The 11326-nt window shown below is 43.2% G+C and overlaps 1 non-coding gene across 1 annotated transcript; it reads left to right on the top strand.

Annotated features, from left to right (window-relative positions):
• Positions 1–9638: 9638 nt before the first annotated feature.
• On the top strand, positions 9639–9713 carry Trnas-cga (transfer RNA serine (anticodon CGA)). Its single transcript has one exon. It is a non-coding gene; the product is annotated as a tRNA-Ser (tRNA).
• The last annotated feature ends 1613 nt before the right edge of the window (positions 9714–11326 follow it).

Genomic DNA, 11326 nt, shown 5'->3' with positions numbered 1-11326 from the left:
CTCTCAGTTAAATGATCAGATGGCTGTGTAATTTGTGTGTTAGAGAAATATGGTACCGATATGTGAAGTTGTATAAGCAAATACCATATTAGCTAGGGCTCCTTGTGCTTGCCAAACACATGGTACACAAAGTAAGCGTGTACCCCCCTGAGGATTAATGTAATTATAATCTCAGGTGTTACATATTACAGCAATGGAATGAAATGTATCACGGAATACTTTCTTTGTAATTCAAAAATCTTTAAAAACAAATGTTTTAAGTATAAAATTGATCACTCAAATACGTGTACTGTAGCGCTAAACTGTGCGTCTTGTAACATAATCTCTGTGGAAGTGTCGTAGTTATCGTCCTCCGAAAGCTAAGTTCTGCAGAAGTCAATGTACTTACCTCATGATAAACAAAAGTGAAATGCTTTGCGTATAGATATCGTAGTTATTATGCTTATTGGCGTGATGAAGAAAGTACTGAACAGTAACGTATTGTTGTGCCACGAAAAAGGCTGTCTCATTGTTGCTATACCACAAAAGTTACTACTAAAACATGTTTTTCCTTCCAGAAGAATTCAGAAAACTGTGCAGATGTAAAACAGATACACCGCAAAAGCAACATTGTAAATTGTCACTCATTAGTAGCGTCGTGATAAAATCGTGTAGCTGTCACATAAACTAACCTCTGTGTCATCTGGTATCTCTCAGAAAGCACTTTAAATTCAGAATGTATTTTCAAGTAAACCAAAATGTTGCATTAGAATCTCATAAGCAGTACATGTTCCAAGTATGTAAGCCTCATAGTCGTTACGTAATCGAGCAACTAACAAGAAAGAATGTACACACACAATAACACTGTGTCGTCTGTTCTCAATAACAATGCATTCATAATTTCTGTTTAAATAAGTTCTCTTGGTTCTTGATTGGATATTTAACTTCAAACATTGTTGTATGTTAACAGATTCTAAGTCTGACAAAGCATATTAGTAATGTGAAGCGAAAAAGTTTATGACAAAGACAAAGTTAAAAAGCAGATTATCTCTCAATAAGCGGTTTTACATGTGAAGTGTGGTGCAATCCTTTACTGTTCATAGTACTCTGAGTTTGAACTTGAATGCAATTGTCAGGCGGTATACGTCGGTAAAGAATACTGGAATTTTTCTCAAGGTTAGCGTCTATGTTATTTTTCTCTGAGCCACCTGGCGCACGCGGCTGCCTGCTGTGCGAGTCATTGTCTGTCTCTTTGTTGGCGCGCGTCGTTATTGAGATTAGGAGACCTAACTTCTACAAATTCGCCTTGCCGAGAGGGCCCAGCTCTGTTAGAATCCCGCCAGTTCTGATGAAATTGACGTCTGTCGTTATGATCATATCGTCTGTCGTCATGTCGGTAGATTCCGTAGTTTCTTCCTTGTCGGTCACGTGGTGGAGAATTTCTCCCTGAATCGTAACTGCGCACTGAACTGTTGCGTCTGAAAGTATTCTGTCTCCCTTGATAGTATTTATTTTGGTTTCCATATTGTCTATTTCTCTTATTGTCTCTGTGATAGTCATTACTACGGAAATGCGATCTTTCTCTGTAACTATTATTACTCTGCCAGCGGTTGTCATATGGGTGGTGTCTGTTTTCGTCACGATTTGCGTTGTAAGAATAGCCTTTTCGTGTCCAGTTATTGTTTCTGTCATCACGGAATTGTGACGTATGTGACCTGTAGTGATTGTTTTCCTGTTTTCGCATCCCGCGACTGTCTGTGTCAATTTCTAATTCTTGTAAGAGTCCCTGAAAAGCTTCAATGTCGTCTTTGCAACGTCCTGCTAAAATAATATGTCGTAAATGTTCAGGCAATTTCATTAAGCAAATGCGGATGAGTTCTGAGGGGCTGTATGGGTTTGAAAGATACTGATTCTTATGCAACATGTCTTCAAAATATTTCATAAGACTGGAAAATTCAGATTGTTCGAAACGTTTCATCATTATGATGCTATGTTTTACTCGGTCTTGTGTGGCTTGAGACCAATATGCTGAGAGGAAGGCATGGTAAAATTCTCCTTCACTGTGGCAATCGTGAATGACCGATTGCATTCTTACAGCTGGTTCATTCTCTAAGTAGCCACACATAAATTATAATCTGTGTTCCAACGACCAGTTGGGAGGAAAACAATGAGAGAATTGATGGAGCCATGCTTGTGGATGAATGTCGTTGCCAGAATTCTTAAATGTTTTGAATTTACGTGTAGTAATGAACAGCTTATAGTCAAAATCATCGTGTCGGCGAGTCGCATGTCGGTCATTGTTACTTCGTTTTGGCGGTTCCATTTCAAAATTCGGTGCACCTTGCCAATTTCTTTCATAATTTCCGAAGTGTCCTGTGTTATTATTTTGTGGTTGTTCCGTATTTGTATGTCCCTCTTGCCGTATTGGGGCGCGAGTGTCCTCTGAAATACGTAATTCTTGTATTACCTGAGTCAGCTGATCTTGTACTTCCCGGATTTCTCTTTGGTGTTGCGTATCAATTTGATTCAGATTTTGTTTCAGTTTCCTAATTTGTTCGCTCTGTTCTGTGTCATTAAAGACTACCGGTTTTGCGTCATTCAGATTATCATCTACCTTCGTAGATAAATTATTTAGCTGATCCGAAAGTTCAACTACTTTCTCTGATAATGAACACATTTCCTCAGTGTGTTTTTCTGAACCAAGTTTCAGAGTGTCCATTTGTGTTGAAATCGAATCTACTGTGTCCTTTAAGTTATCCTGAGTTTTTGCAAGTTGCGTAACCGAATCGGTAGATGCAACTGGGTCAAATTTAGCTTGCAAGGTCTCATGATTTTCATGAACAATAATTTGCAGTTCTTTTATGGCTGCTTCGTGATTCTGTAATGCATTTTCATGCCGCGAAAAAATAGGTTGAAAATGCTCACAAATTTGTGTTTTTACGTCATTACAGACTTTTTGACATTTAGATTCAATGTTATGTAACTCAGTAGTTAAATCTTCACGTGTTTGTTCAAGTGTGGTGTCTAACTTTTGAAGATTTTGTTCCATTGTGTCTAACTGTTGCTGTGTTTGTCTCTGATGTTGTTCCATTGTGTCTAACTTTTTAAGATTTTGTTCCACTGTGTCTAACTTTCGAAGATTTTGTTCCATTGTGTCTAACTTTTCAAGCTTTTGTCCCATTTGTTGCATTAATTGTAATAACAATGCACTGGTGTCTGAAACATGTTCCTCAGTGCTTTTCGGCAGTGAATTTGCACCGGCAACATTCACATTTTGACAAGCGGAAAACGTGTCTTGACTCATTTGAGAAAACGGTGAGGACGCAAAACCTGAATCTACAGTGTTTGCAAAATTGTGTCCTATCATTTCGGATTCCTGAGGCGAGCTGTTGCCGACCGATCGATCGATAATGCTTCCCTCTTCACTAATTGTTTCACTGTCCACGCCATTGTTTGCCGCCCGCTCCATTTCCCTATGCACAATTATCAAATTACTACTTTGAACATCAGTTAATTCATTACTCGGTGGCGCTAACACACTGCTTTCATTTTCACTGTCATTTCTCAGTTTACTTTGGAGCCTAGTATTACGTTTTTCACACGCCATTATTGTTACAGTATTTCACACGACAACACAGAAAAACACAATTTGAAGATCAAAAATAAGAGAACACATTAAAATAGCACTGAAAATAATATCTAGTTAATTGCAGCTGCGAAAAACTTGGTGCAAATCTACATGCATGCCACAACTGTTTTACTGTACAACAATGAAAGACTGCAACTACAAAGGAGATTCTCTCTACAATTACGCGCTAGCAATAAACAAAAGCTACACTAAATACACAAACTACAAGAAAAAATCAGAAGATTCCAGTGAGGTATCCTGGCAGGGTCGCCATATGAAACGTCCCCTTTGAACAATTTATATAAGACTGTCCTTAAACTGACACACAATATTTTTAGCGCAACGCAATCTGACTTTCAAAATTCCCTACTAAAGAATGGCCCTGACAAACATTAAACTATACCTTTCACAAATCACTTACCTCACAAAAATCTTCGCTGCTCAAGCTACTGCAGTACAGCGAGCGCCACTACTGCCAGCTAAATAGAAGATTCAAACTACTGAAGGCACTAACTACTGATAGGGATAGTTAGCAAATGAAAGATATTAATAGAGAGCAAACAATGTATTTACCTTAATATCATCACAAGTCATAATATATATATCAGTTCATGACAAATTAGAAACCTCCGCCATCTCTCTCCCCACATCCACCACTGCTGGCGGCTCACCTCCAACTGCGCAACGCTACGCGCTGTTCACAGCCAGCTGCCTAACACTACAACGGCGAGAATTACAACAATGCAAAGCAGCCACAGACTGCACACAGCACAGCCAGTGATTTTCATACAGAGGTAGCGTTACCAATAAAAAAACCTAAACAGCCTACTTACATAGAGAAAACATAAACAGCCTACTTACATAGAGAAAACATAAACAGCCTACTTACAAGGTCATCGGTCCCTAGACTTACACACTTCTTAAACTAACTTATGCTAAGAACAATACTCATCAAAATCTCATTATGGAAACATCCCCTAGGCTGTGGCTAAGCCATGTCTCCACAAGATCCCTTCTTCCAGAAGCGCTAGTTCTGCGAGATTCGCGGAAGAGCTTCTGTGAAGTTTGGAAGGTAGGAGACGATGTACTGGCAGAATTGAAGCTGTGAGGACAGGTCGTGAGTCGTGCTTGGGTAGCTCAGTTGGTAGAGCACTTGCCCGCGAAAGGCAAAGGTCCCGAGTTCGAGTCTCGGTCTGGCTCACAGTTTTAATATGTCAGGAAGTTTCAACAATATCCATAACCATACCCATCCCCGAGGGAGGACTCGAACCTGCGACAGGAGCGACCGCGCAATTCGTGACATGGCGCCTCAAACCGCGCGGCCACACCGCGAGGCGTTTAAAGCAATTCCACGAGCTAAGATGCGGTAACGCACAGACACTTGTTAGTTACTGAGTTACCACTTGTTAAAACGCTCCTTCTCATAAATTTAAGCTAGGCGAGCAAAAGCTACATTTGTTCGGTTTGAGGAAACGAGACGAAGAACATGTTTGGCTGCTTGGATTTGCGGGTCCGGTGACCTGAATGGCTAACTTCAACGCTGAATAACTCGTAAACAGCGCAACGTATCTAATTATTTCTCATCACAGCCTCCGCAGTGACATCCTTAAAAGCTTTTCAGACTGTTACTGACCACGCAGAACAAATTCCTTGACCATGCAGATATTCCTTCTGGGAAACTTGTGTGTGCGGACGCACATGTTTGCCCAACACACCAACCCAACCATCCACCCACCCACATTTACGTGCGCGTCCACACACACACACACACAACCACACACACACACACACACACACACACACACACACACACACACACACACATACACACACACACACACACACACGAGAGGGAGAGAGAGAGAGGGAGGGAGGGAGGGAGGGAGGGAGGGAGGCAGGGAGGGAAAGAGAGAGAGAGACCTTTTTGGTAAACAAGCGAATAGAGAAACGAAGAAATCTAGTACACCATAGAACTATCAGAATTTAGGGAAGGAGTATTACACCGCCTGAGAAACAAAGTGAAGCACATTGAAGATGTGGTCTTATGTCTACACAACTCAATATACATACACATTATTGGCAGGTATGTAACTGATGGGTTTGCCACCAGAGTACATTAGTCTTTTTCATGTTTAGAGTCGCTACGGTCGCAGGTTCGAATCCTGCCTCGGGCATGGATGTTTGTGATGTCCTTAGGTTAGTTAGGTTTAACTAGTTCTAAGTTCTAGGGGACTAATGACCTCGGCAGTTGAGTCCCATAGTGCTCAGAGCCATTTGAACCATGTTTAGAGTTGTTAGCAGACATGGTAGGGCATGTAAGCGGCGCGAACAGCGTCAGATAATGAGCGATCACTGTGCGAGCCACGTAGATGCTGCGTACCTGTGTGAGTGAGCGCTATCAGCAGCTGACAGAGTTTGAAAGCAACCTCAGTGCGGGTCTCCACTTGGCCAGCTGGTTCAGTCGTGCACCATCCAGATTTTAGTGGCCTTAAGAGGTGACAATGGGAATGTGGCAAAGGGAAAGTGAGGCTATACATAGACATTGTCAAGTTTCTGGTTGAGCACGTCTGAACACCATATTCTGCATCACATACATCATAACATAATCACATCTTCCATCAGAGAGCAAGTAATGGGCGCCCTGCAACGTTCTGTGTCATCCCCACCATTGGTCGCAGACTAGCAGCAGATGGAATAGCGGCTTACCTTCACATGCGTAGACTGTCGTTTCGAATGGTGTCATGAGTATGAAGCATGGACTGCTGAAGAATGGCGTTCCACTGTGTTTAGTGATGAATCGCCCTTCTTCACTACCCCTGATTACCATCATTAGCGAATATGCTGGCGAGGAAAACCAACTTTTCCAATATTTTGGAGAGGAACAACGGTGTTGCTGCCGGCGTCGCGGTTGGAGGGAGTCATTACGTATAAATTTAGGTCACATCTGGTAATGACGACGTCCTGCGTCATCGTGTTACCTTTTATGTAATAATACCGTGATGACATTTTTCAACAAGACAATGTTCTTCCTAACACGGAACATGTCTCTATGTACTGAGGGCGTGATGCTGAGGTATTCCCATGGTCAGCTAGATAGTCACATCTTTCTCTGATACAATACTTGTGGAACCAGCTGTGACGTCAAGTCCGTCTCAGTCCCAGTATCCATGATATCAAGCAACAGCTACAACAGGTGTGGACGATCTTCGCTGGTGGAGGAGGAGGTTAATTGGTTGGTTCGTTGGTTGGTTGGTTTGGGTGAGGGGACCAAACAGAGAGCTCGTCGGTCCCATTGGTTAGGAAGTCGGCAGTGCCATTCCCGAGGAACAATCCCAGAATTTTCGAGTAGCGATTTAGGGAAATAACGGAAAACTTAAATCGGGGTGGCCGGAAGCGGGTTTGAACCGTCGACCTCCAGTGTGCTAAACTCTACGCCATCTCGCTCTATGATGGAAGAGCCCATGGTCTTATGACACCCTTTCCAGACCAATTAACGTGTGCATCATGGCCACAGAGAGTGCAAAGACATGTCGATAAGTGGACTCATACTGCCAAAAATCTACGAAATTTGATACGATTTTGTAATCACTGAAATAACATCACATTCCGTCTCAACCCCTGACGTTTAATTTCGTTTCCTCATCTCATTCTGGGTGTTTTACATCCTTTTGTCACGCAGTGTAGGTTTAAATCTTTATCTGAACAGGACTTGAAGGCCCAATGGGTACTGACCGACAGCCCCGTCATCGTCAGCCGACAGGCGTCACTGGATGTGGAGATGGAGGGGTAGGTGGTCAGCAAATCGCTGCCCTGGCTGTTGATAGTTTTCGCGACTGGAGCCGCTACTTCCAAATCATGTAGCTCCTCAACAAGTCTTCCAAGGCCTGAGTGCACCGAATTAGCCAACAGAACTCGGCAGACCGGATGGTCACTCATCCAAGTGTTAGTTACGCCCGACGGCGCTTAACTTCGGTGATCTGACGGTCACTGGTGTTTCCACTGCGGCAAGGTCGTTGGCAAAGGGTATGTTAAGTAGCACAAAAATATACAAGAAAGTCGATCTACGACTTAAAAGGGACCTTCCATTCACCTGCCTGAAGTAATGTATCGTGTACAAAATAATCTAGATCGTCGAATTAAGCGAATAAGATCCACAGGTAGAGAGGTGAACCAGAAGCACGCTAAGAAATACTGCCATGGTGTGTGGGATGCACATTAAAGAAGGCTAACAGGGGCACTGAACGAGTACAAACGAGGGCAGCACGAATTACCACAGGTGTTCTTGATACACGAGAGAACGTCGTAGACGCGCTGACTTCACAGGCGCTTGAATATCCCCCTAAAGCCTACTCAAAAAACTTCTAGAAACAGTATTGCGGGCGGGAAGCTAGGAATATACATTCATGTTCAGTGAAACTAGATCACTTTGAATGTCTGGAGACTGGACAGTCATATTCAGAGGACATGTACACTAGTACGTTCTGCAGAAATGATTAGCATTTCAGCCAGGTGTTTCGCTGATGTTACAACACCATCGGTGTTTTCTTTATTTTATTTCGATTAAATAACAGGAAAAATTGCTTTTCTTATTCTCTGTGTTTCCATTAGTTTACTGTCGACTCCAGCGAATGGACGAGTAACGTTACTCCGATAGCACGAGCACAGGAGAGTCAAAGTCAGTTATGTGTAACGTTTTTAATAACGTCCTGCTTGCGTGTATGGTTCACTTGGTGATCAGGTCTTAAAGAGAGAAAGTTAGTTGCTGAATATGGCGTGCTATTTGAAACACGTACCGATGTTTAAACCTTTGTAATAAAAATGTTATGAAAAGGCAGTCATATTGTTTATAGTCCTTCTGGTAGTTAAACAACATTTGGTTCATAAGTTTACACACATATATAGCATGTTATGGAAATACTATTGCCGGTTTATCATAGCTTTGTGTATGTTTTGTGATTAATTGGGATGATCCCGTTGCCCTCATTGTTTTTGCTTATTTCGAACATACTCTGATTCCTGGGGCAGGACTACAAGGAGATATGTGTTTTATTTCGATCCATTTCTTGAAACCTTCAGTGTCTTCCCTGTAGTCTTTTTAAAGTTCCCTTCCTTCTTCATCCGTCTGGGGCGAATGCATGACAATGTGTTTTTTCTTTTTTATTTCAATGTCTAACAGAGATCAGAGAAGTTTCTTTTGCCCTAAAGTTGCAGTACCAACCAAAATTTATGCCTTATCTCCTTATTTTGGCTCTAAAGATGCTTGGTAAAGGTAACATGTAGCGAAGCATGAGCTTTGGCAGTGATGGTCGGTGATCATGTGCGAATCTGCTATAACACACTGTAAATAAGAGTATCACACTATGCTATTTCTCTTCGAATATGACGCGCAAATCGCACTAAAATTAAACCACTTATCTTCAGATGCGTACTGGTATGCAAATGAAGTCGACGGAAACGTATTTTTAGCGCTCTCTGCGATAACTAGAAACCAGAATGAGATTTTCACTCTGCAGCGGAGTGTGCGCTGATATGAAACTTCCTGGCAGATTAAAACTGTGTGCCCGACTGAGACTCGAACTCGGGACCTTTGCCTTTCGCGGGCAAGTGCTCTACCAACTGAGCTACCGAAGCACGACTCACGTCCGGTACTCACAGCTTTACTTCTGCCGGTACCTCGTCTCCTACCTTCCAAACTTTACAGAAGTTCTCCTGCGAACATTGCAGAACTAGCACTCCTGAAAGAAAGGATATTGCGGAGACATGGCTTAGCCACAGCCTGGGGGATGTTTCCAGAATGAGATTTTCACTCTGCAGCGGAATGTGCGCTGATATGAAACTTCCTGGCAGATTAAAACTGTGTGCCCGACCGAGACTCGAACTCGGGACCTTTGCTTTTCGCGGGCAAGTGCTCTACCAACTGAGCTACCGAAGCACGACTCACGCAAGGTTCGCAGGAGAACTTCTGTAAAGTTTGGAAGGTAGGAGACGAGGTACTGGCAGAAGTAAAGCTGTGAGTACCGGGCGTGAGTCGTGCTTCGGTAGCTCAGTTGGTAGAGCGCTTGCCCGCGAAAGGCAAAGGTCCCGAGTTCGAGTCTCGGTCGGGCACACAGTTTTAATCTGCCAGGAAGTTTCATATCAGCGCACACTCCGCTGCAGAGTGAAAATCTCATTCTGGAAACATCCCCCAGGCTGTGGCTAAGCCATGTCTCCGCAATATCCTTTCTTTCAGGAGTGCTAGTTCTGCAAGGTTCGCAGGAGAACTTCTGTAAAGTTTGGAAGGTAGGAGACGAGGTACCGGCAGAAGTAAAGCTGTGAGTACCGGGCGTGAGTCGTGCTTCGGTAGCTCAGTTGGTAGAGCACTTGCCCGCGAAAGGCAAAGATCCCGAGTTCGAGTCTCGGTCGGGCACACAGTTTTAATCTGCCAGGAAGTTCCATATCAGCGCACACTCCGCTGCAGAGTGTAAATCTCATTCTGGAAACATCCCCCAGGCTGTGGCTAAGCCATGTCTCCGCAATATCCTTTCTTTCAGGAGTGCTAGTTCTGCAAGGTTCGCAGGAGAACTTCTGTAAAGTTTGGAAGGTAGGAGACGAGGTACTGGCAGAAGTAAAGCTGTGAGTACTGGGCGTGAGTCGTGCTTCGGTAGCTCAGTTGGTAGAGCACTTGCCTGCGAAAGGCAAAGGTCCCGAGTTCGAGTCTCGGTCGGGCACACAGTTTTAATCTGCCAGGAAGTTTCAACTAGAAACCAGTCAGCGTCGCTACGATCAACTCAGAGAAGGGACACAGCTGTTCGTTTTCGACTGCGAATGCTCTCTTGTGACGTCATGCCTGCTGGAACTAACAAGGGAAACTCTCTATCGCACACCCTCAGGTTTAGTGGTAATGTGACCCAGGGTACAGCCGGTCGAAAACTGAACACAGATCAGGGGGGAAAACAGGAAGAATGTGTACTGAACTATGAATAAAGAAGCAAAATAGAAACCGTGAACCGTCAAGTCTTGATGTGCGCCTTTCCGTAACAAAATAAATAATATTAGAACTGATTTACCATTTAAATCCACTCCCTTCAAAGATAATATAATCGAATTGTGTGAAAGACAATGTGGAGGCAGGTGAGTCATAAAACGTTAGAGAAATTACACTCCGCATGGTCGTTCGGAACAGATGGGCTTTCTTTTAAGTAAGTTTCCTTTAATTTACGTCTATGGTCACAAACGTTTTGTTAAGAGATTACCGGTGTCGGTCTATAATGACCATCAACAGATCTGGTTTATAAAAACAAAGTCCTAATGTACTGCAGCCATGCCGGCCGCTGGTGGCCGAGCGGTTCTAGGCGCTGCAGTCTGGAACTGCGCGACCACTACGGTCGCAGGTTCGAATCCTGCCTCGGGCATGGATGTGTGTGATGTCCTTAGGTTAGTTAGGTTTAAGTAGTTAAGTTCTAGGCGACTGATGACCTCAGAAGTTAAGTCCCATAGTGCTCAGAGCCATTTGAACCATTTACTGCAGCCATAGTTAACATTTGGCGATGTCGCTATGGCTGCAGTACATTAGGACTTTGTTTTTATAAAATAGATGTGATGATGGTCATTATAGACCGAAACCGGTAATCTGTTAACAAAAAGTTTGTGACCATAGACGTAAATTAAAGCAAACTTATTGTATATACGGTTTACTGTTTTATTCCCGACAGTGTCGCAGCTTGTTTTTGTTTTCTTTAT

Source organism: Schistocerca serialis, chromosome 12 (genome assembly GCF_023864345.2).
Source record: "Schistocerca serialis cubense isolate TAMUIC-IGC-003099 chromosome 12, iqSchSeri2.2, whole genome shotgun sequence".
NCBI classification, from domain to species: Eukaryota; Metazoa; Arthropoda; class Insecta; order Orthoptera; family Acrididae; genus Schistocerca; species Schistocerca serialis.
This window is presented reverse-complemented; position numbering and strand designations above follow the sequence as displayed.